The sequence below is a fragment of the Giraffa tippelskirchi genome, chromosome 1 (genome assembly GCF_054371585.1).
Source record: "Giraffa tippelskirchi isolate mGirTip1 chromosome 1, T2T-mGirTip1v1.2.pri, whole genome shotgun sequence".
Taxonomy (NCBI): domain Eukaryota; kingdom Metazoa; phylum Chordata; class Mammalia; order Artiodactyla; family Giraffidae; genus Giraffa; species Giraffa tippelskirchi.
Genome location: NC_137275.1, coordinates 114,460,882 through 114,486,176, shown reverse-complemented (window position 1 = coordinate 114,486,176; position 25,295 = coordinate 114,460,882). Strand labels below are relative to the sequence as shown.

General features: G+C 35.3%; 1 long non-coding RNA gene across 1 annotated transcript in view; it reads right to left on the bottom strand.

Annotated features, from left to right (window-relative positions):
• The window catches only part of LOC145521382 (uncharacterized), a 186,526-nt gene extending 164,320 nt beyond the window's left edge, over positions 1-22,206 (bottom strand). The window contains exon 1 of the long non-coding RNA XR_014065362.1: positions 21,957-22,206. This is a non-coding gene — a long non-coding RNA (uncharacterized LOC145521382). The remainder of the gene's footprint in view (positions 1-21,956) is intronic.
• Between the last annotated feature and the right edge of the window lie 3,089 nt (positions 22,207-25,295).

Genomic DNA, 25,295 nt, shown 5'->3' with positions numbered 1-25,295 from the left:
ACTCACCACTATTTGAGTTAGTAGACAAAGTAATCAAATAAGAGATGACAATTAGAGACGTACACTGAAAAGGAAGAAGTAGATTATTCCCATTTGTAGGGGAATTGTTTGTTTGGACAACCTATGTGCTGAAGGAAAGCTATAACCAATGCTAAAACAACACATTTAGTAAGATACAGAAATGTAAAATTTATATTCAAAGTCAATAGTCTTGATATATATTTCCAGATATAATGTGAGGAAATATCTCAGTTACAATAAAAGCAATAATAACTGCAAAAAGATCAAATGGTTAGGAATTAATTTATCAAGAAAATGGCAATTTATGTGAAAGACTCTACTTATGAAAGATACAAGATAAACATAAAACAATAATTTTTATCACAGCTAATATGTATGTTTTTAATTATCCCCCTAAAATACTGAGAGGTTTTTCTTTCCTTTTGTCCTAAAGCTGGACAATTTGACTCTAAAATACAAGTGGATAAATCAGCAGTGGAGAATGGCCAGAAAACCTTGCAAAAGAAATGAGAAGTCTTAGCCTTAGTGAACAGTAAGTGGTGTCATAAGTCTGCTATAAGTAATATAGCATTGTACTGTGCATACACACACACAAAGTAGAAATTCAAGAATCAAATTCATCAACATAATCCTGGGAGAAAATGAATTTGTAAATAAAAATGTGTGAACAAATATGTAGCCATCTGGAGAAAACTGAATCTTTACCACAGAATAGAATTTCTTTAAGTAGTTTTAATTCTAAAAATTAATTTCCAAAAACAAACAAGCAAACAAAAAACATGCACCAAAAAATGCATTAATTCCTTATAACCTGGAGGTCAAATTTTTTAAAAATTATATGAAATTCAGAAATAAAGAAAACAAAGATACAGTCACTTATATTTTAAAAATACAGGTATATTCACTTACATTTTTAAAATAATAAAATGAATGGTGAGCAAATTCAAAAGATAAATTATAACCTACTAGACAAATAGATGGCAAAGAATCTGCTTACAATGCAGGAGACCCAGGTTCTATCTGTGAATCAGGAAGATCCCCTGGAGAAGGGAATAGATACCTACTCCAATATTCTTCCCGGAGTAGCCTTGTGGGCTACAATCCATAGGGTTCCAAAGAGTGGGACACACCTGAGTGACTAACTCTTTCACTTTTCTCAGACAAGCAGCAAGGAGTACTGACCACAGTCTTGTAATAAATTAAGGAGAAGTATACTTAAAACCCTTAAATGACTATAGAAATGCCCAAAAAGTATTAACAAAGAATTTGCATGGGAAGATATATAAATAAGCTTTAAACACAAGAAATCATCTACTCATAATATAAAAATATAATTTAAAAGATACTATTCCTCAGTATCTTTATCCTTGGAAGAAAAGCTATGAAAAACCTGGACAGCCTACTAAAAGCAGAGACATTACTTTGACAAAGGTGCATCTAGTCAAAGCTATGGTTTTTCCAGTAGTCACATATGAATCTGAGAGTTGGACTATAAAGAAAGCTGAGTGCTAAAGAATTGATGCTTTTGAACTGTGGTGTTGGAGAAGACTCTTGAGAGAGTCTTTAGTTGTAGTTTAGTCTTTAGTTGTAGTCTTTAGTTGTAGTCTTTAGTTGTAGTCCCTTCAACTACAAGGAGATCCAACCAGTCCATCCTAAAGTAGATCAATCCTGAGTTTTCATTGGAAGGACTGATTTTGAAGCTGAAACTCCAATACTTTGGCCACCTAATGTGAAGAACTGACTCATTTGAAAAGACCCTGATGCTGGGAAAGATTGAGGGCAGGAGGAGAAGGGGACAATGGAGGATGAGATGGTTGGATGGCATCACCGACTCTATAGACGTGAGTTTGAGCAAGCTCTGGGAGTTGGTGATGGACAAGGAAGCCTGGCTGCTGCAGTCCATAGGGTTGCAAAGAGCTGGACAGGACTGAACTGAACTGAACTATTCCTCATCTCTCAAGTTGGTAAAAATAAATAAATAAATAAATAAATGAATAATTCAGCACACACTTTGGCAAAGCTGCAATGAAGCAAAGTGCATGTTCACACACACACACACACACACACACACTGTTGGTGAGAATTCAGCATGGCAGTGTCTCTGCAGTATCCTAGAGAAGTGTTCATGGATTTACATATCCACCCAGCGGTCCCACTCTACCCTGAAGATAGTCCTTTGTCAAAGTAAGAGAATATTCCCCATCTCTGATCCACTTCCCTTTGCTGGCATCTCCTCTGTGTCGTCCAAAATCCAGCTTGAGATTTTGATGTGGCCCTGACACCAAGGTGCTACATGAGGCCAACCCCTCATCTGGTCCTGCTTCACTCTTTCTGAACTCCACTCCCTGCTCTGTCCTGTCACAGCTGAAACTGCCACCAACACAAATGGGGTCCTTGTTTGGTCCCATCTTTTAAACTGGATTTTTAGAAAGAGAAGGAAAATGAGGGGAAAGCAGGGGATGATAAAGAATGTAGATTTTGATTTTTAAATACATCTCTCAACTAAAAGGCATGAGGGCTCCTAAAAGAGAGAGCTGGTGCAGAGAAACTGAAGGTGTTATTGTAGCAAAATATCAGCCTATCTGAAACTGTAGACATTTTTTGTTTTTTCTCTTTCTGTTCTACAACAGAATAGTAGTGATTAAGAGAAAGGAAGAAGAAGCTCCTGTCACAACAAATGTAATTTGTCATTTGGAAATTCAATCTCACAATGATAAATTTAACTTATTTAAAACTTGATAAAATTTTTTTTAATGGCTTGGTAGTACCTTTAAAAAAACATATAGCTTGAAGAACTGATTAAGGAAACCAATAATATAATTTATTAGTATGAATCTGTACTTTTCTATTCTGTGTGTTTGTAGTTAAGCAAAAACAGAAAAGTATTTGAGACCCTCCTTCCAATTTGGAAGCTGGAATGAATTATCTGGTAATAGATTATTCAGAGGACTGACATAGTCTCTGAGAAGTGTTCATTGAAAATTTCAGGGATAAACACCTTCAACTTCTTATATTAAATTTTCCCTATATCAGCTAATTATATAATTTTATTATGTACTCATAGTATGATTTTACTTATATGACTTTACTCACTGTATGATTTTTATTATATACAGAAATATTGACTCTGTAGGTTTTTCCCAGTTTCTTTTATGTTATTTGGCAAAATCAAAAGTTGGGATTTTTTAATGAATTATTGTTCTAAATACATTTCTGGTTTAAATTTTTTTCTAAAATCATTACATTTATTTTAGAAACTAAATCCTATGCTATTGAATTTTGATCAATATATTTACAATATACAATCTAAAGTACTGAAAAATTATATGTAATAAATTTGAATAATGTTTTGGATAGGATTTCTAAGAATGTAAAGACACATTACTTTTATAAACATAATCTTTATAACTTTAAATACCAATGATAACATCTGAAAGGAAAAGCAGAACAATTTTTTAAAATAAGCATATGCATTTTATTCAGATTATACTACAAACTACAGTCATCAACAAAGTATGGTACTGGCACAAAAACAGAAATACAGACCAAAGGAACAAAATAGAAAGCCCAGAAATAAACCCATGCACCTATGGGAACCTTACTTTTGACAGAGGAGGCAAGAATATACAATGGGGCAAAGATAGCCTCTTCAATAAGTGATGCTGGGAAAACCGAACAGCTATGTGTAAAAGAATGCAATTAGAACACTTCCTAACACCATACACAAAGATAAACTCAAAATGAATTAAAGACCTAAATGTAAGACCAGAAACTAGAAAACTCTTAGAGGAAAATAGGCAGAACAGTAGATTACATAAACAAAGCAAGATCCTCTATGACTCACTTTCTAGAGTAATGGAAATAAAAACAAAATTAAACACGTGGGGCCTGATTAAACTTAAAAGCTTTAGCACAGCAAAGGAAACTATAAGCAATGTGAAAAGACAGCCCTCAGAATGGGAGAAAATAATAGCAAATGAAACTACTGACAAAAGATTAATTTCCAAAATATATAAGCAGTTCATACAACTCAAAACCAGAAAAGCAAACAACCCAATCAAAAAGTGGGAGAAAGACCTAAACAAATTTTTCTCCAAAGAAGATATACAGATGGCTAACAAACACATGAAAAGATGCTCAACATTGTTCATTATTAGAGAAATGCAAATCAAAACTACAATGAGATATCATCTCACACCAGTCAGAAAGGCCATCATCAAAAAGTCTACAAACAATAAATTTTGGAGAGGGTGTGGAGAAAAGGGAATGCTCTTGCACTGTTTGTGAGAATGTAAATCGATACAGCCATTATGGAAGATGGTATGGAGTTTCCTTTGAAAACTAGGAATAAAACCACCATATGACCCAGCAAACCTACTGCTAGGCATATACCCTGAGGAAACCAAAATTGAAAAATACGCATGTATCCCGTTATTTATTGTAGCACTATTTACAATAGCTAGAACATGGAAGCAACCTAGATGTCAATTGACAGATGAATGGATAAAGACGTTGTGGTACATATACACAATGAAAAATTACTCAGTCATAAAAAGAAATGTATTTGAGTCAGTTCTAATGAGGTGGATGAACCTAGAAATTATTACACAGAGTGAAGTGAGTCTGAAAGAGATATATATATATAGTATTCTAACACATATATACAGAATCTAGAAAAACAGTACTAAAGAATTTATTTACAGGGCAGCAATGGAGAAACCAGATATAGAGAATACACTATGGACATGGGGAGAAAGGAAGAGAGAGTGAGATGTATGGAGAGAGTAACATGGAAACTTATGTTACCGTATGTAAAATAGATAGCCAATGGGAATTTGCTGTATGGCTCAGGAAACTCAAACAGGGTCTCTGTATTAACCTAGAGGCGTGAAATGGGGAGGGATAGATGAGAGTGTGGTTCAAAACGGAGGGAATATATATATACCTTTGGCTGATTTATGTTGAGGTTTGACAGAAAACAACAAAATTCTTTAAAGCAATTATCCTTCAATTAAAAAACAAATAAATTAAAAAACATATAAATTTTGTTTTCTTCATAGTGGTTTATCACAATAGAATTCTAAAGCATTTTTCAAAATAATTCTTCTTTGGAAATAGGTATTTAAATATGGATGTGTATCCAAAGGTACAAAAACGATTTTAAATTCAAACATGGAATGCTTTGCTTTCATAAGATAACATAGAAAGCAATTTATTATTTCTTTCTCATTCAAGATTTCAAATGTATACAATGATTTCATTTAGAATTTCACTTCATTTCACTGTTTTGAATAAAGTGTTTAAAGCTACAATATCACTGTTTTAATTGTGTATGGATTATCCTTACTTAATGCTGAAGGTGAGAGTGTAATAATAAATTCTGCATAGTGTTTTGTCCTTAACAAAGAGTTTTTATAAGAATCTCCCATTGTCTTCACAACATCCTGTGAACTTGTGCCCATTTTCTAAACTGGAAAATTGAGGTTAAGAAAGAGTAAATGGCCTCTCAATTTTAAGACTGTGAGTCTTAATATCATCCCACCCCCTAATTTTCTAGGATATATACTTTCTTCATTGATTAAAAATGATAATCTCTTTGTCTGCTGACAGGAGAGTAGTAATTGTGTGAAATAAAGTGATTCATTCCCTTCTCTGGGATTGAAATATGATTCACAAACCATGTGAAAATCACGTACCTTATTATCAGTAAAGAGAGAATATATATGTGATCATGGAAATTATGGAAGTGGTCCTCACAAATCAAGCCCCTTCTAAATTAATGAAAAATATTGTCCTGGAAGTGCTAAGGTGATTTCCCCAGGAGAGATAAGCTCCTTTGGGAGTCAAGGAGCTAAAATGCCATTGGTGGTTGCCATGGGATACAATTTTTGCTCTGCAGAATATTTGCAGAGCAGATGAGAGGAAGCTAAATAAAGTATATGCAGGTATGGTCAAAAAGAAATTTTCTATTTAAATTTGCCATTAAACAATGGAAGAGCTTGAACATTTGCCTATTTCTACTGTCAAAGCAAACTGCATTTGATATTTCAAAATGTGATCCCATAATTATAAACCTAATTTGTTGTAAACTTGAAAGAGCAGATTTTATAATAGCAGCATAGTTCTCATTAAGGGAATAGATAGTTTCTAATCACTGATTGTGGAAAACAAATTAATATTACATGCTAATAATATGAATTTATACTTGCCTCTTTTGTAAGGTTATAGGTAAACAGATTAGGAAATTATTTGTGACTGTACTTTTAAGGTCTGACACTGGAAATTCTAAGAATTAATTATCAGAAGGGATAGCAAACCTTCTAAAATTCTACTGATGACAGCCCTGCTTGCAAACTATTCTCAAGCATCTGCTACTCTGAATAGCTCATACTATTTTGCTTGTTTAAACAGCATCATCTTAGTTAGCACAGTTCTTGAGTGGCCTTCACTGAATTAACAAGCTTTATATAAAAATATAATTTACATGAAGTTTGTGTATTGAATATATGTAAAACACGCCATGTAAATTTCTACTAAGTAAAGCAAATGCTTTTCTCAGCAATGGACTGACTGACTAGTCCTTGCCAGAAAAGTTTTGAGAGTATTTACTGACAAATGTTATAAATTAACACTAATTTTTAAGTTATCCTTTGGAATGTAGCAAATTTTAACAATAAGAAATCCTACACAGAATAGCCAATAGGACAAAATAAAATAAATGAAAACCTGTAGCTGTCTGTGTATTTGGCAAAATAAATGATTCATATGTCGAGAGACAAATTGTGGGACAGAAACGGAGAGAAGTAAGCTACAATCCTGGCTTTCCTGCCTCACTTTGTTTTTCTCATTCTTGCTGGGCTCTGAAATGGGTTAACGTTATTAGTAAGAATATATTATGGGCAATTTTCTTCATATTGCATCATATCAGAAAGTGAAAAATCATCACAGTGCCCTGCTATAAATGAGAATTAACGAAAAACGTGGTGCTTTGGCCCAGATCATTATGGCCAGTTCTGGTCACTATTAATATACATTTTCCCTTTGTAATCTGGGCTGGATTCTTTTGCTAGCATTTGTATATCCTGTTCCCCAACAATCATTTATATGATGCATTTAGCATTGAATGAATACACTTACTTGAATCAGGTATAAATGTTGAATCTCCAATCAATAATTCCATATAATTTTACATCTTTCACAAAAAAAAAGGTGTTGTTCTTTCCTCTTTCTCATTTATGTAGGTAAATAAATATGTTGCAATACAGTTGCCCCAGATCTGACATCAATTTCCTTGCAAGGAAGAGGAATAAATTGCCTGATTGGTGCACTTGGGAGCAGGCCCAGAGAAACTGTAGCTTGGTCCCTTTAGGATCTCTTTCCAAGGAGATCTCATTGTCCAAATGAGTCTATAACTTGGGGGAAAAACCTACTTAGTTCAGAGTTGGAAGACTGGCCTATCACACCTGTGGATTTAAGCCAATAAACCAATCTATCTTTTATCAAAACTGAAATGGATATTTTGATTTCCAGTTCATCCTGATTCTCTTCTATTCTTCAGGTGGTTGTGAACTTGAATAAGTAAGATGAGTATCATTTTATTGAATTCAAAACCATCATAGTGTTCATTTAAACAAATGTCGCATACCATTAAAAAATAAAACAAATATAAACACAAACAAACATGCACATACATGCAACAGAGTGAAATTTTACTCAGAGGAAGATGATATATTTTTGACCTATATAAATTCTAATACCCAATGGCTAATCAGTTATTGATAACTTTACTAAAAAATTACACAGGCTGTTGGTAAAGACTAGTGGAAGTATACCTTAAAAGAAAACTAAAATTCTTGACAGTTAATATATACTAAAGGAGCATCTAAGTCATCCCAACAGTGGGTATAGCCCGTCTACCTGCTATTGCTGGTGGTCCTTTCATCAACCTGTATGAGCTACTATACTTTGCCAAAAATCAAAGAGCAGCTTAGGTCTGAAGAGAATCTGATTCTGAGTCCACTTAAGATGGTTTCACTTTCTAAATGGATACTGTATTAAACAGACTAATTTTCTAAAATATATATCACTTCCTAAAGATATTACAAGTTCCTCAAGAGTGTTTTATAACCCTAACATATTATATTATAAGTAGTGGGTATTCAATTAAGGTTTTGTTTTCAAAGTCATTCTTATTTAATAATCAGTTATGAACTTTGCCATTTTCAGTTCAGTTCAGTTCAGTTGCTCAGTTGTGTCCGACTCTTTGCGACCCCATGAATTGCAGCACGCCAGGCCTCTCTGTCCATCACCAACTCCCGGAATCTACCCAAACCCATGTCCATCGAGTCGGTGATGCCATCGAAACATCTCATCCTCTGTCGTCCCCTTCTCCTCCTGCCCCCAATCCTTCCCAGCATTAGGGTCTTTTCCAATGAGTCAACTCTTCACATGAGGTGGCCAAAGTATTGGAGTTTCAGCTTCAACATCAGTCCTTTCAATGAACACCCAGGACTGATCTCCTTTAGGATGGATTGATTGGATCTCCTTGCAGTCCAAGGGACTCTCAAGAGTCTTCTCCAATACCACAGTTCAAAAGCATCAATTCTGCGGCACTCAGCTTTCTTCACCGTCCAACTCTCACATCCATACATGACCAATGGAAAAACCATAGCCTTGACTAGATGGCCTTTTGTTGGCAAAGTAATGTCACTGCTTTTAAATATGCTATCTAGGTTGGCCATAACGTTCCTTCCAAGGAGTAAGCGTCTTTTAATTTCATGGCTGCAATCACCATCAGCAGTGATTTTGGAGCCCAGAAAAATAAAGTCTGACACTGTTTCCACTGTTTCCCCATCTATTTGCCATGAAGTGATGGGACCAGATGCCATGATCTTAGTTTTCTGAACATTGAGCTTTAAGCCAACTTTTTCACTCTCCTCTTCCACTTGCATCAAGAGGCTCTTTAGTTCTTCTTCACTTTCTGCCATAAGGGTGGTGTCATCTGCATATCTGAGGTTATTGATATTTCTCCCAACAATCTTGATTCCAGCTTGTGCTTCTTCCAGCCCAGAGTTTCTCATGATGTACTCTGCATATAAGTTAAATAAGCAGGGTGGCAATATACAGCCTTGACATACTCCTTTTCCTATTTGGAACCAGTCTGTTGTTCCATGTCCAGTTCTAACTGTTGCTTTCTGACCTGCATACAGGTTTCTCAAGAGACAGGTCAGATGGTCTAGTATTCCCATCTCTTTCAGAATTTTCCACTATATATATATATATATTTTTTTTTTTTCTTTTCTATGATCTTTTAGTTTGGTATTACAAAGAAATTTCATGAATGGATCAAAAGAAGCAATTTAATCTCCTTTTACTTTCAAATTTTTTTTTTCCAAACACAGTACTACAATAGGGTACACAGTGACTTTACATTGCAAGAACAGCTGACTGTTTATCACTGTTGCCACAATCTCAAGAAGTACCTTAAACCTCAAATAAATTTCATTATGCTAAAATGCACTCTCATTTAAATGTCTGTTGTCTGCTGAAAGCAATACCTGCTTTAAATTTTTCGTTTATATCCTTGAGAGTAAACAAACTTACTTAAAGGATATACTATCTTTCCTCTGGTATCTAAGGCACTCTCTGGTGATAAATATGCTGCTCAATGACATTAACTCAGGCTACTAAGTCACTCATTAATGCATGTCTCCTGCTGATTGAAAATCAAGGGCATTTCCTGGCCTACATTCATGTATATTCCTATATTCCTCCCTGCCCACAACATATACAACACCATATTCAAAGGACTCTGGGAATATATATAAGAAATGCCTAATAAGAGTTGTCTCTAAGGAGGTGAATTAGAGGATTGTGTACAGGGGCAAAAGAAAGAATTACTTTTGTTTCTGTTTTTGAAGTTTTTGATTTTTTTTTGCATGTGCATGTATTACCAATTGAAAAACAATAGAAGATTCAAAGCACAAATCCAAGCATTATGGAATCTATCAGAGTATCAGCCTTAGAGAAAAACTTATTTCTTAAACTTCATTAAGCAAATACTTATCCAAGCAACTAAGTATTGAGCAAGTTGACCACAGTCTGGATATCATCTGTCAGGTCTAGGAAGGGTAATAGATAACCTGGATATTTCTTTTTATTTTCCTTACGTGTTCTTTGAAAGAGTTAGATTTGCAGAATTAGATTTGGTCATCATCTTTAAGATCCACATATTCAAATAAAAAGACAGGGTCCTCCTTGTTGGCGATCAGTGCATTTATGTCTTCTTTCTTCCATGCAGAGTCTCCTTAGTTCCATAAAATCAGAAATACTGGAGAGGAATTATGCTCGAATTAAAGCTATAGAGTTCCATATGGAAATACAACCAATAGCAATAAAGTCATTGTATATGCAAATATACAAAACTGCATTTTTAATTATTATTATCATTTTTAATTTTGGTGTTTCTCTTAGAATGACAGCCAGTCAATAATCCAGTGAAGGGTCTGCTTAAATTTATTAAAATTATCAACAAAGATAAGTTATTTAATACATAATTGCATTTGATATTGAGCCAGGTGATTGTCATTTAAAATAGAATAATAAATAATGTGATCTGATAAATATTTACATCAGGGTCACTAGAATTGCTTGTTAAAAGTGTGGATGCTTGAACCTTCTCAGTTCTGACAATTCAGAATGTTTAAGGGTACACTTAAGACACTTAGATTCTTTTAAAGACCCAGAATCTTTTTATACTTAAGTCCTAGAATAATGACTCTCAAATCTTCAACAGAAGAAACAGTGCATCTGTTTGCAAGTGCATAGAAAGAAGACATATATTAGTATATTTATACACATATACATGAATCATATATATGACTACATACTAAATGCATAATCAAATATGTTAGGTGTTAACATGATTCAAATGCAAGTATGCAAAATGTTTCAAAAGATTATTACACTTCTTATATCAATATAAGCCCAGATATAGTATAACAGATAAATAATATTATATAAAGTAATATAGTCCTAAGTGAATGAAGATTAATTGGAAATTTGGGAAATAAATCATGGCAAATTCTTAAGGAGAACCAGATGAAACATTATTATTTGGGAAATATTAGACTGATGGAGGAAGATTCAACTTGATATTTATTTGACTGATAGGAGTGGATTTCTGAGAGAGTTTGAGGTGATTAGTAAGTCAATCATTTAAGGGTATTTTTGAGAAGGTGTCATAGCTGGTAGTATGTTACAGAGATCAGAGAGGTAGAGGGTGGACTTCAAATGATATTTTGAACCAGATGAACCTGAGACATTTAAGAATCACATCTGTAAGGCAGAGCCACAGTGATTAAAGGTAGGTATGTACCTTTGACCTAATTCTATAGGCTTTCCTTGGTGGCTCAGTGGTAAAGAATCTGCCTGCCAATGAAGGAGACATGGGTTTGATCCCTGGGTTGGGAAGATCCCCTGGAGGAGAGCATGGCAACCCACTTCAGTATTCTTGCCTGGAAAATCCCATGGACAAGGGAGCCTGGTGGTCCACAGTCCATGGGGTTGGAAAAGAGTTGGACACAACTTAGCGACCAAACAACAACATGGTTTCATTACAAGGTCATAATTACTTATCATAAATATGTATATCCCTGTAATACTACTTCAAATAAGACTGAATCAAAGATCAGAAAAATATAAAATAGTTTTGTTCTATTTATAGCAAAACAAAATTAGGAAGCTCTAGGAAACAAAACAATTCAAAGTTAAATACATTTTTCCTCAATATTTTCTCAAATGAAGATGAAAAATATCAAAGAACAAAAAGGAAAAATGTATTATTCAAATTAAAAACTATAGCAATGTGTTAATTATACCTATAATAATAAAGTATATTAGAAATGTATGTCGACTTAAATAAAGGAATAACTATGAGAACCAATGTCCAATATATATGTTCCTATATATCTATGACTCAAAAACTATTGTATCTCATTATAGATTAAAATTATATTTTCTACTTTTTAAACGCTTCACTTTCACCACTTTTTTTTTCCATTTTTCATTTTGTTTTTAATTTTTTGTACTAATGAAGCCAATTACAACTGTCTCTAAACATGAAATTGATGTAAACAATATTATCTTTTTTTCCTAAAATATTTAGTCTTAATTTTTAAATTAAGCTAATAAAATACCCTTAAGGATAATGTATTTCTAAGGCTAGTTCTCTAGCTTTTACAGTCCCTTATTTTAGGTATAGAATTCTTACACAATGTGTTACAGTTCTATTTATCTGGTTTTTCTTGCCACTATCAATAGAATATTATTTTCAAACTTATGAGATTCTATCATGTCTTTGGACACTTAGAGAACAATAAGATATTTACGAAAGAAATAAAAGATGACATAAACAGATGGAACAATGTACTGTATTCTTGGATTAGAAGACTTGATATTGTTAAAATGGACATACTCCCCAAGGCAATCTACAGATTCAATGCAGTTCTTATAAAATTACCAATGACAGTTTTTACAGAACTGGAATAAATGATTTTACAATTTGGATGGAAACACAGAAGACCCTGAATAGCAAAAATAATCTTGATAAAGCACAGAGCTGGGGGATTCAAGCTCTCTGACTTCAGCCTATGCTACAAAGATGCAGTAATCAAAACAGTATGGTAAAGATACAAAAAGAGGCACATAGATCAATGGAATAGAGTTGATCCACACACTTACGGTCAATTACTCTACAGCAAAGAAGCCAAGAATATATAGTAGAGAAAAAAGAGCCCCTCTAATAAGCAGTGCTGGTGCTGGGAAAACTGGACAGCTATGTGTAAATGAATGAAATTAGAAAATTCTCAAATACCATAAGCAAAAATAAACTCAAAATGGATTAAAGACCTAAATGTAAGACTGGATACCATAAAACTCCTAGAGGAAAACATAGACAGAACACTCTTTGAATAAATTCTAGCGATATATTTTTAAAATTTGCTGCCCAATGAAAAGGAAACAAAAGTAAAAATAGCCACAAGAGATCCAATTAATGTTTTTGCACAGCAAAGGAAATCATCAACAAAAGAAAAGACAGCCTATTGAATGCGATAATTGCAAATGTTGTGACTGATAAGAGGTTAATATTAAACATATATAAACAGCTCATACAACTCAACATAAAAAAAAATTTAAAAATTAGTAGAACTGACGGAGAAGGCAATGGCACCCCACTCCAGTACTCTTGCCTGGAAAATCCCATGGACGGAGGAGCCTGGGAGGCTGCAGTCCATGGGGTCGCTAAGAGTCGGACACGACTGAGTGACTTCACTTTCACTTTTCACTTTCATGCATTCGAGAAGGAAATGGCAACCCACTCCAGTATTCTTGCCTGGAGAATCCCAGGGACGGGGGAGCCTGGTGGGCTGCCGTCTCTGGGGTCGCACAGAGTCGGACACGACTGAAGTGACTTAGCAGCAGCAGCAGCAGCAGCAGTAGAACTGAATGCACATCTTTCCAAAGAAGAAATCCAAATAATCAACAGACATATGAAAAGATGCTCAATATCACTAGTGATAAGGGAAATGCAACTTAAAACCACAATGAGGTTTCATCTCACTACTGTCAGATGGCTATCATCAAAAAACCCCCACAAATAACAAATGTTGAGAAAGATGTAGAGAAAGGGAAGCCCTAGTACACTGTTGGTGGTAATGTAAATTGGTACAGTCACTATGTAAAAGAGCATGGAGATTTCTCAGAAAACTAAGAGCTACCATGTGACCCAGAAATTCCATTTCTAGGAATATATCTGATGAAAGCAAAACCCTAATTTGAAAAGATACATCCATCCCAATATTCATAGCAGCATTATTTATAATTGCCAAGGTATGGAAGCAACCTAAGTATCCATTAACAGATGTATGGGTAAAGAAAACATGATATATGTGTGTATATATATATATATATATATATATATATATATTAAGTGCACACACACACACTACACACATACACAATAGAATACTACTCAAACATAAAAAGAATGATTTTTTTTTTTTTTTGTCATTTGCAGCAACAGGAGTGGACTTGGAGGGCATTATGCTAGTGAAATAAGTAAGACAAGAAAGAAAAATAATGTGTGATATTGTTTATATATTGAATCTAAAAATTACAACTACTAAGTGAATAAAAGAAAAAAAATCAAACTCACAGAGATAGAGAACAAACTGGTGGTTACCATTGGGAAGAAGGAAGAGGGGGCAATAGGGATAAAGAAAAAGGGATTACGTGTACCCCAATGTCCATTGCAGCACTGTTTATAATAGCGAGGACATGAAGCAGCCTAGATGCCCATCAGCAGATGAATGGATACGGAAGCTGTGGTACATATACACAATGGAATATTACTCAGCCATTAAAAAGAATACATTTGAATCAGTTCTGATGAGGTAGATGAAACTGGAGCCTATTATACAGAGTGAAGTAAGCCAGAAAGAAAAACACTAATACAGTATACTAACACATATATATGGTATTTAGTCAATCGGTAAAGATAACCCTGTATGCGAGACATCAGAAGAGACACAGATAAATAGAACAGTATTATGGACTGTATGGGAGAGGGCAAGGGCAGGATGATATGGGAGAATGGCACTGAAGCATGGAAATTATCATATGTGAAAGGAATCGCCAGTCCAGGTTTGACACATGATATAGGATGCTCGGGGCTGGTGCACCGGGATGACCCAGAGGGTTGGGATGGGGAGGGAGTTGGGAAAGGGGTTCTGGAAGGCGAAATCATGTACACTCATGGTGGATTCATGTCAATGTATGGCAAAACAAATACAATATTGTAAAGTTAAAAAATAGATAAATAAACTAATTAAAAAAAATACCATTGGGTTATATGAAATCATGTGTTTGAAATCTCTGAAAATTATAAAGCACAATAGAATTTAAAGCACCTTTGATTTAATTTTAAAAAGACAAAAATAAATTAAGGTCCAATATTATATGCAGTTTTGAGATCTGCTAAAATAAGGAGGTTCCGAATGGCTTAGGAACTTTGGCAAATCTCTCCCCTCACTCTGTTCTCTTGGGTAAAGTTCCATAGGAAAAGCAGTCCTCCTTATCAAGGGAATAGACATGGTATCTGTCTGTCCCTCATTAGTGAGTTTCAGTTCCCAGCAGCCCACAGAATTATTCAAACAAGCCAATCAGATCCTCCAGCAGGAACGAGGGGACACTCCTCCTCTTGATACTATAAAACCTGGCTCTGGAATCTCCTGGTTCCTTATTCCAAGTGCAACAACATGTGGCCCTGCATTGAGGCCAGTATCATCTTCACTGGGGCTATGAGCAAATGTGACTAAGAAATTGCTGTCAATTTCATATTTCCATTGTTGGGCTCTATGTTTGGCCATCCCCACAACCCTAAGACAGGAGTCTTTCCCACACTAACATGATGAAGAGAAGTTGAATAAAACAGAAGGCAAATAGAGCAAATCTAAATTTTAAAAAGTTAAATTTTGTAAAAGTATAAATTTTAGATCAAATAATTTATATTAATATTAACTTTATCTTCATAAAAATGATTTTTAAAAGAAGAATGTCATTCTGGATTTCCTTAGAAAATGTTAATAAACAAAAGTGTTCTGGAAATAGATAGTAGTGATGGTTGTACAACTTTTGAGTCTACTAAAAACCACCGAATTAGACTTTATAAATGGAGAAGAAAATGACAACCCACTCCAGTATTCTTGCTTGGAAAATCCCATGGACAGCAGAGCCTGATGGGTTACAGTCCATGGGCTAGCAAGAGTAGGACATGACTTAGCTACTTAAACTAGACTATACTTTATAAAGGTGAATTGTGCCTCAATAAGAAAAGCTAAGAATGAAAATTAAAATATTTGAATTTACATACTAAGTGGTAATACTCATATAGAAGCCTAAAGCCATTTTACAATAGGGATGGCTATAAAATTCAAAGAAATGAGTATCTATTTGGACAGTAACTCACAGCAAATGCTGAAATAAATGAACTAAACCTCTGTTCTAAGGAAAAGTACTAGATATCTAACAAATGCAATGATTAGCATACACTTTGAAGGAATAAAACAGTTTACCTGGAGAATGCAATGCTAAGGTCTTTTGACTTATCACCATAAATGCATTAGCAATTAGAATCAAAATGAGCTATAAATTGAATTGAGCTTTATGGAATCAATAGTTAATAAACACTTACTTAAGATAAAAAATTCCCAGGTAGCGCTAAGCGGTAAAGAACCCACCTGCCAATGTAGGAGACGTAAGAGACATGGGTTCGACCTCTGGGTAGGAAAGATCCCCTGGAGGAGGGGATGGCAACCCACTCCATTATTCTTGCCTGGAGAATCCTAAGGACAGAGTAGCCTGGCGGGCTACTGTGCACTGGGTTGCAATGAATCCAGCATGCCTGAAGCAACTTAGCATGCACGCAAATAAAAACACCCAAACCATTTTTTATACTTAATATAATACTTAAAGACCAACAGCCATAGAATATTAAAACAGAGGAAATCTAGATAGATCTCTAGCTTCTTTGTTTTTCAGATGAAGAAAAGAATCCATAGGACCATGTGCCTGACCCAAGGTCAAGGACCGAGGTAGGTCAGAGCCAGGACCAGAACTAAGGTTTCCCCTCTCCCAGCTTCTGTTTGCTTTCCTTCTGTACTCTTCTCCATCACTGACATTAACCAGGGGCATCATTTAGGTTAGTGCTAGACCCAGTCAACATTCCTAGAGCCATTTTGAGTCTGTGTGTTCAGTTTTTAGGCATATGTGCATATGTGTCCTGTGGTTTTAGAAGATTTTAGAATGAACATTTTGTTCATTAAGAGTGATACACTTGGTAAATAGAATGTAGATAGTCATAATCAGATCACTGTATAGGAATCACTCACAAAACTGTCTATTTGGGTACCACTGTGTAAGAACTAGGGCTTCCCTGTTAGGTCAGCTGGTAAAGAGTCTGCCTGCAATGCAGGAGACCCTGGTTCAATTCCTGGATTGGGAAGTTCCCCTGGAGAAGGAATAGGCTACCTACTCCAGTATTTCTGGGCTTCCCTGGTGGCTCAGTTGGTAAATAACTTGCCTGCAATGTGGGAGACCTGGGTTCAATCCCTGGGTTGGGAAGATTCCCTGGGGGAGGGCATGGCAGCCCACTCCAGTATTCTTGCCTGGAGAATCCCCATGAAAAGAGGAACATAACAGGCTAGAGTCCATGGGGTAACAAAAGTCAGACATGACTGAGAGACTAAGCACAGTGTAAGAACTATTTTTTAAATTATATCTATTCCTTTTGCCAACTAAAATTTTGGCTCTGTGTTTTAAGCCACCTGATTAAGGTTTTTAAGTTTTACTCCTTTTAAAAAGAGTTTAGCTTAGCAATTTAAAACAAAGAAAAAGTTTGAGTGGTCCTGTCTGATCAGACATGGCACATAAGATTGAGTAAATAGTTAACATAAATAAATGAGAGAACAACAGAAAGTACATATTTAAGACAGAAAGCAGCTAGAAAACGCCCCTTATGTACTTTTCACAAATCAATTTATCAGATGATTGATTAATAGTAATGTAGAATCTGTGCTTTTCAGAGGGTGGGTGGCTCACACCAGCGCTTTCTATCACCTGTGTTCTCCCTATGGAATGGGCATTGTTCATCCTGAGTGTTTCAGAGCTTTTTGCAGTCTCTTCTGAAGTTCACAGTAACAATTTCTGCACAATACTATTAAAGATTTCCTCAATCTTTAAAGGTAATGGTAGTGGAAAGCTAGCTTAAAATATTGATTTGGCACTATATATACATACTTATGAGTATAATTTCAGAGTTCTGCTTGGTCTTTGTGTAGCTAATAATGATGATTTGGAATAGATGGCTGTTTGGGAAGGACTTATAATAGCTTTGTTTCTTTCACTCACATTGATCTCCGGGCATAGGGTTTAAGGTAAGGCTAACAATAAAGTGAAGTGTTCTACCTAGGAAAGTTACAAAAATTTTATGAGTCTTTTGTCAAACAAGGAATGTGGGTATTTCTGTGAGATAACCCCTGTAAAATTTAGAGCGTTTTTTTTTCTTTTCCTATTTTCCTGGACACTCGGAATATACAGCAAATTTAGTTTTTATTATTTCTTTTCCTTAGGTTGTAATTTGCTTCATCACCCCTGAACATCAGCATCCTAGACTTGTAGTAGGAATTACTTAGAGGATGAAATAGAGAAGTAGCCTGTCTAACCTGGGATAACATGGCAATTCAATAAACTGTAGGAGCCAACAGAAGGCTAGAATGTAGGGTGAGACCTGTGTAACCAAGAAAATATAAGTTCCAATGTGTTGCCTTTTAGAAAAAGTCAGACAAAAAAGTGTTCTCATTTTCAGAAGAAAGTCACTTTTGTGTTTTGTACAGCAGCTGGTGCTTATCTTCTCCATATATACCTCATAGCAAAAAAAATTACTTGGGTCTATAAACATTTTGTATTTCCCTAGCATGGTCACTGTCATGTAACATAATCCATGATGCATGGAAGAGAAGAAGGGTATGGGGAATGCAGTATTGTGATATAGGATAGCTATATCTAAAGTAATATGCCATTCTACCACCTGGAAACACAAATGCAGACTTTTGACATATCACTCTCCTAATCGTTTAGATATCTCTAGAAAAGAGAGTTAGTAGTAAGATTTATATTAAGGTCTTGTTGCATCCCAGAGAACTGTATGAAAGGAGCTAATGGTCTAACTAATCTGTTCATAGCTCAAGGGAGTTAAAAGCTTTATTTTGAGATTTAAAATATGTAACACAAGTTACTTTAATCAAATATATTGCTATTTTAATGCTGTCTTTCCATTCAATTCAAATTTCACAGTCGTCATTTTTTACCTAAATATTAATGTGAATTTTACCACTGACATCTACTCTATTAGTTCTATACATTTTCTTACTTTAAGGTTTTCAGGACTCTTTGAAGAGTTCTTAATAGACAACTTTTTTTTTTCTTAGTAGACTGAAACTCCAGAATATGTTAAAAGAAGAACTGTTCTGAATAAAATAATTATGTTAACATATTTCTACGATATTATGAAAATAGAACATGACAGACATAACTTGATGATAAAATACATAGTAATATATTTCATGCAACATCAACAGAGTGATGATCTTTTAATAGCAGCAAGGAAAATCTAGCTATTAATATCTTTTCTCATTATTAATGGTAAGTTTGGGATTTCTCAGCCAAATGCTATGGATTATGTTCACTGAGCCAATGCCTAATATTAATAGTTCTTTTTGTTTTTTACTTTTTCAGAATATATCAAAATATGTATTCCTAGTAAAATATGTCACATGAAAAGAAGAAACATTCAATATCTTATTTTTGTGAATGACATAGAACAAAGTATATAATTAATGGTGAAAGAGTAAATTTCAGTTTTATATATAATCATTTGTACTATCTCCATATTTCTGGGGGAATATATCCCCTTGCTGTGATTGAATGAAAATCTTCAGGCAACAAAGAAAATAAACATACAAATGTCAAGAAGTTGGTCAGAAGAACTGATAGCAGTGGACTTCTTAAAGTGTGGTTTTGAGGAAGGGGTTGTGAGAACAAGATAAAGGACTTGAAAGCACACTTGTTCCTCGTGGTGATTTCTGAACAAAGCTATCTCTTTGTTCTTTCGTCACCAGCTGCTCCAAGTGCTTCTCACTCCAGTGAGGACAGTGGCAGGACAGACTTCTCAGGGTCATAACAACAGCAGCATCTGGGAGGATGGGCTTTGGATGAGCCATTAGCTAGATGTAGATGGAAGATAGATGTTCTAATGTAGGAACCAACTCTACAGTTACAAGTCACCATTGCCTTGCACTTCTTTTCCTTGTTATCACTAAACCTGAATAAATTGTTGCTGTTCAGTCATTCAGTCATATCCGACTCTCTGCAACTGCATGGACTGCAGCACGTCAGGCTTCCCTGTCCTTCGCCATCACCTGGAGCTTGCTCAAACTCATGTCCATTGAGTCGGTGATGCCATCCAACCATCTCATTCTCTGTTGTCCTCTTCTCCTCCTGCCTTCAACCTTTCCCAGCATCAGGCTGTTTTCCAATGGGCCCACTCTTTGCATCAGGTGGCCAAAGTACTGGAGCTTCAGCTTCAGCATCAGTCCTTCCAATGACTATTCAGGGTTAATTTCCTTTAGGATGACTGGTTTGATCTCCTTTCAGTCCAAGGGACTCTCAAGAGTTTTCTCCAATACACAGTTTAAAAGCATCAATTCTTTGGTGCTCAACCTTCTTTATGTTCCAACTCTCACATCCATACAAGACCACTGGAGCCTGAATAATAGACTTATTAAAATTTGTAGTCATATACTCCTTGTGTGTAGGTCAGTTGAAAAATGGGGCTTCTCTAGTGGCTCAGCTGGTAAAGAATCCACCTGCAATGTGGGAGACCTAGGGTGATCCCTGGGTTGGGAAGATCCCCTGGAGAAGGGAATGGCTCCCAGTACCTGAATAGGAGTATTCAGTAATACTGAATGGCCAGTATTCTGGCCTGGAGAATTCCATGGACTGTATAGTCCCTGGGGTCACAAAGAGTCGGACACGACTGAGTGACTTTCACTTTCACTCCTAGTATGTAGGTAAATTGTGCATGAACATGAACTGCACTCCAGGTGAAGGGACAGAGTTTGGACAGTACAGGGGGTAGGTTACAGTGAAGAGCAGGGAAAAAGCAATCATCTAGCATTGTGACCTCCCAAATGTTGGGGCTGAAAAGGCACCAGCATCATGACCTCATACAGAGGCTCTTCCTGAGCCCATGAGCAACAGCACTCTCCTTGAGAGTATCTCAGAAATAATTAAGACCACTTGGAATGGACTAAATTCTATGTAGGCAAGTGGAACTTTAAGAATTATCATTGCTGGGCAATTTCATTTTTTAAAATAAATAAATGTATTCTAAAATTCTATGTTGATAAGGCCTATTCTAGCACACAAATTATAACAAGGAAAGCATCAGAATATTATTCTTAGCTATCTCACTGGAATTGCTTCTCCAATTGCTTCTCACTTACTTCTCCAAAATTAAATCCATTTACAAAAGATGTTAAAGCAAAAATGTATTTCTCTGGTTGAGTAAATAAAAACTTATCTAAGAATTCTGTGGAAGTATGGGGTCCTATGGTAAGGTAAATGTGATAGTTTACAAAATTGGGAAATGGCTAATTGATAAAACATACAAAGTCTCAGAGAGCATCATGATATGAAACAAAACATACACATGGTTGCCATGTGCCCGAGGAAATGCTATTATTTCACATTTTAGCTTACTTGATAAAACAACCTCAAAAAATGGCATTATCCAGTATTTCTTCACCAAAGCTTAAGTAGAGAGCATTGATGTTTAAAAAATCTTCCAAAAATCTCACATCCATTAACCCAGTCCTTTTAGTGTAATAAGTGCTGGTGTACTGACATGTAGTGATTTCCCCTACATGCAATCTCAAACACTGCTTAGCCACAGCTGAGCTACTTAAAGCCACAAAATGAAAAAAAAAGATGTATACTATGATGTCTCCCTTCTCCTTTCAGCAGGGTCTGGGATGTGGACATGTCCAGGTGGCAGAAATGACTGTGGTATTTATATCAGAGAAAAACAGAACTGGAAGGAGGAACTGTCCATCCTTGATTTGGTGCAGAAGTAGAAAGTGCATTTGTTTGAAAATTCCAAGATGCTTTAAGCAGAAATGGAAAACATTTTTAATGTCAGAAAATTAAAATTTAAAAACACTATACACAAGTGTTTATACATACACAAATATGTATATTTAATGCCTTTTGTGAATGCTCAAAAATGATGTATAACATATATCATAAGCTATACATACCTTTAGCCTTCCCTGATGGCTCAGTGGTAAAGAATTTGCCTGGCAGTACAAGAAACACAAATTTGATCCCTGGGTCAGGAAGACAACCCTGGAGAAGGAAATGGCAACCCTCGCCAGTCCATGGTGCCACAAAAGAGTCAGACATGACTTAGTAACTAAACAACAAACATTTACCTTTAGGAAATAAGTCAAAGTGAAAGTGTTAGTCATTCAATCATGTCTGACTCTTTGTGATCCCATGGATCCCATTGTGAGCCCACCAGATTCCTTTGTCCATGGAATTTTCCAAGCAAGAATACTGGAGTGGATAGCCACGCCCTTCTTCAGGGGATATTCCTGAGCCAGGGATCAAACCTGGGTTTCCCACACTGCAAGCAGATTCTTTACCATCTGAGTCAGCAGAGAAGGAGATGCTAAGTTAGATTTAAATCACTAGAATTTCTAGACAAAAGATGGTATCTCTCACTTCATCTTTCTCCCTTACCTCAGGAACAAAGTTTTATTAATTATCCTATTTTATCAGATATAATCTATGTCAGGAATCTAAGGGAGAGTTAGCAAATCAAAGTCTCCATCTCTGGATTAAGCTTTTATATTTTGGATGATTAGCAACAACATTTCTCCATCCATATTGATATAAAATATATCCTTGGAGTTAAGGATATAGATATCAATTCCCTGAACTTTAGTTGCTTAGAGTGATTCAGGGTATACCCATAGTGCTACACAGTCATCCAAAATGATATCTCTAAGTTATCATAATATCCCTCCCCAACAAACCTGACCATGGCCTTCTAAATTTTGTCAAGACCGTGCCCTAGGAAGTCTCTAACAAGTCAAGAGGGTTGGCAAGAAAATTGAAACCTATTTGCTACCCTAAAAGTTGAAGGTTGTTTTTTGAGTAACAGACCCTTATAATCTAATACTATTCTTCTCAATGGAAGATTCTGAGAATGGCTTCATGATGTCGTTAACTTGGTGAGCTTATCTTTCAGGGAAAATAGAGATGGGAGGGCAACATCATCAACTGGCGCCTTTGGTGGGAGCAGCAGAAAACATTGGCTTCCTAACCTATCCTTTGGCAATAAAACCCACCACAAACATTAAGGATGAAGTCTTATGGAATCTTTCTCTGCTCAATATTATTTTATTATATTTGTCTCTGCAGTGGTTATTGACTCCTTCTCCATGGGATCAATCAGTGTTAACTTTTATCTTCTTCATTTAGAAAACAAGCCATAGCGTCCTTACAAAGAAAAACCTATAAACGTCTCTAAAAACCTCTGTCATCATCTCCATTAGGTTAACAAGTCTGTACCTTACCAGACCATATCATTTATCGTGCCTTCAGGAAGTGCACTTCACACAAAGGTCAGTTATTTTAATAATAATTTTAAAAAGCCTCCCTGTTGGTTGCAACACAGGGTTCATCATTTCAAGTGATAATGTGCAAGCTTTAGGTAAGATAGCAGCTCGGTAAAAATACAAATTCTTCACATTACCCTTCTAAATGTTTCAGAAATAACTGTTTTAGTGACTTTTAGGAATAACTCAGGTCATCCCATACAGTTACTCAAATGAACACAAATTAAATTTAAAAAGTCATTCTAGAGTTTAGCTAAATATAGAAAAGAACAAACTAGAGAATATTCAAATGTGATGATAATTTGATAAAATTGCAATCATATTTAGTATTTTTATAACCAAAACCAAATAAGATATTAGAAAACAGGCATGTTCTGAGAATTAGTACCCAGTTATTTTCATTTCTTATAATAAAAATTATCTTATGGTAGTAGCTACCCAACTGTGATTATTCTGAGCCCAGGTAAAGAAAACACATATGCATTTAACTGGGGCAATCTATTTAACAAAGGACAAAAAGAGGCTGGAACTATGACTGCAAATAGGGAATTCTGACATGATGTCAGTTCACCAGATTTGTTCAGTTTGTGAATTTCCCAAATGAGTCAGTGTGAAAGTAACACTACTTGACTAATTCAAGCTCTTCAGGGAAATGTCACAGTCCATAGGTCCTGGCTAAGTAAGTTCTCATCTCTAATTATGGAGAGCCATCTTCTCCTTAGTTAATCATTACTCCATGTTACTGTGTCTTTACCCCTCTCTTAGGTTCATTGCTTAAGCTCTCCCTGAAAAGGGGAAAATAGGTTTTCAACCTGTATAATCTTTGGGTGAGCAGGGTTGTTTCTATACTGTTTTCATGTAAGCCATTGCCTGAAGCTGAAATCCTTATAGCATTCCGTGAAGGTCCTCAAATAGAAAAAAAATACAGTTCCTAAAATTCAATTAACCAAGCTAAAGATTACTATGTATATTTTAAGACCTTTAGAAAATTCTGGCTGATAACTGTGCATTGTGTGTAGTTCTTTTTTGAAAGAAAAGATTAATTCCTACAAGTGATTTTAGAGATTCAAACAAATGTCTTTTCTTCTGACCATCCATTACAATTAACATGGACCAAGACACTAATGTAATTGTCATATACATGTACATATATATATCTTACATCCTAACATGATATTTAATTTCCTACAGACAAGGATCAGGCATATGTTTGTAGTGTAGCCTAAGGACTCTAGATGTCGCTGAAATCTCTGCATCTGAAAAGTGAATTGTTATTAAATTTAACAGATGACAACTTGGGAAATATCAGAACATAGGTTACATGGTTCAGAGAGCTGAGTAAAAAGGCAGTTTCATGGTGTGACAATTAAGGATAAGCGAGGCCTGAAAAAGTTGATTATTACATATCAGCTTCCCTGAGAAGTGACTGCTTTTCAGAATTTTTCTCCTTTTTAACTAAGAGATTTTGATGATATTTTGTCTTCTTTTTCCAAAGCTGGTTCCTTAGCAACTGCTTCAAGGACTCTTTCAGTAAAAATACTATTTTTAGATTTGAGTCAGTAGTAAAAATTCATGTTTTTGGACAGGAATACCATGAATTCACATAGCTTTGGACATAATTAAAGTCAGATAAATCAGAAGCTTCCCCAGTGTAGGACGTGATGGATGAGTGATGTAAAGAAATTTAGATAATTGTTTGAGGTATGGACTGTCTTGTGGATTTCCAGACATTTAATAAATTGATGTCAAATTTCCAAACTTCTGAAATTCAAACATCATTAATCATGGCTTCTATTTTAGTTATAAGTGTCTCACCTGGGGCTGCCTTACATGAAAAAATAACCTGATTTCTTGATTTATTGATGGAAATCTCTTTGTTGTCCAGTAGGATAAATTATTTGTATCCACAGTTTTTTCTGCTTAGACACTATATTATTGCTTCATAAAACACTGTGATGGAACAGTTACTGCTAT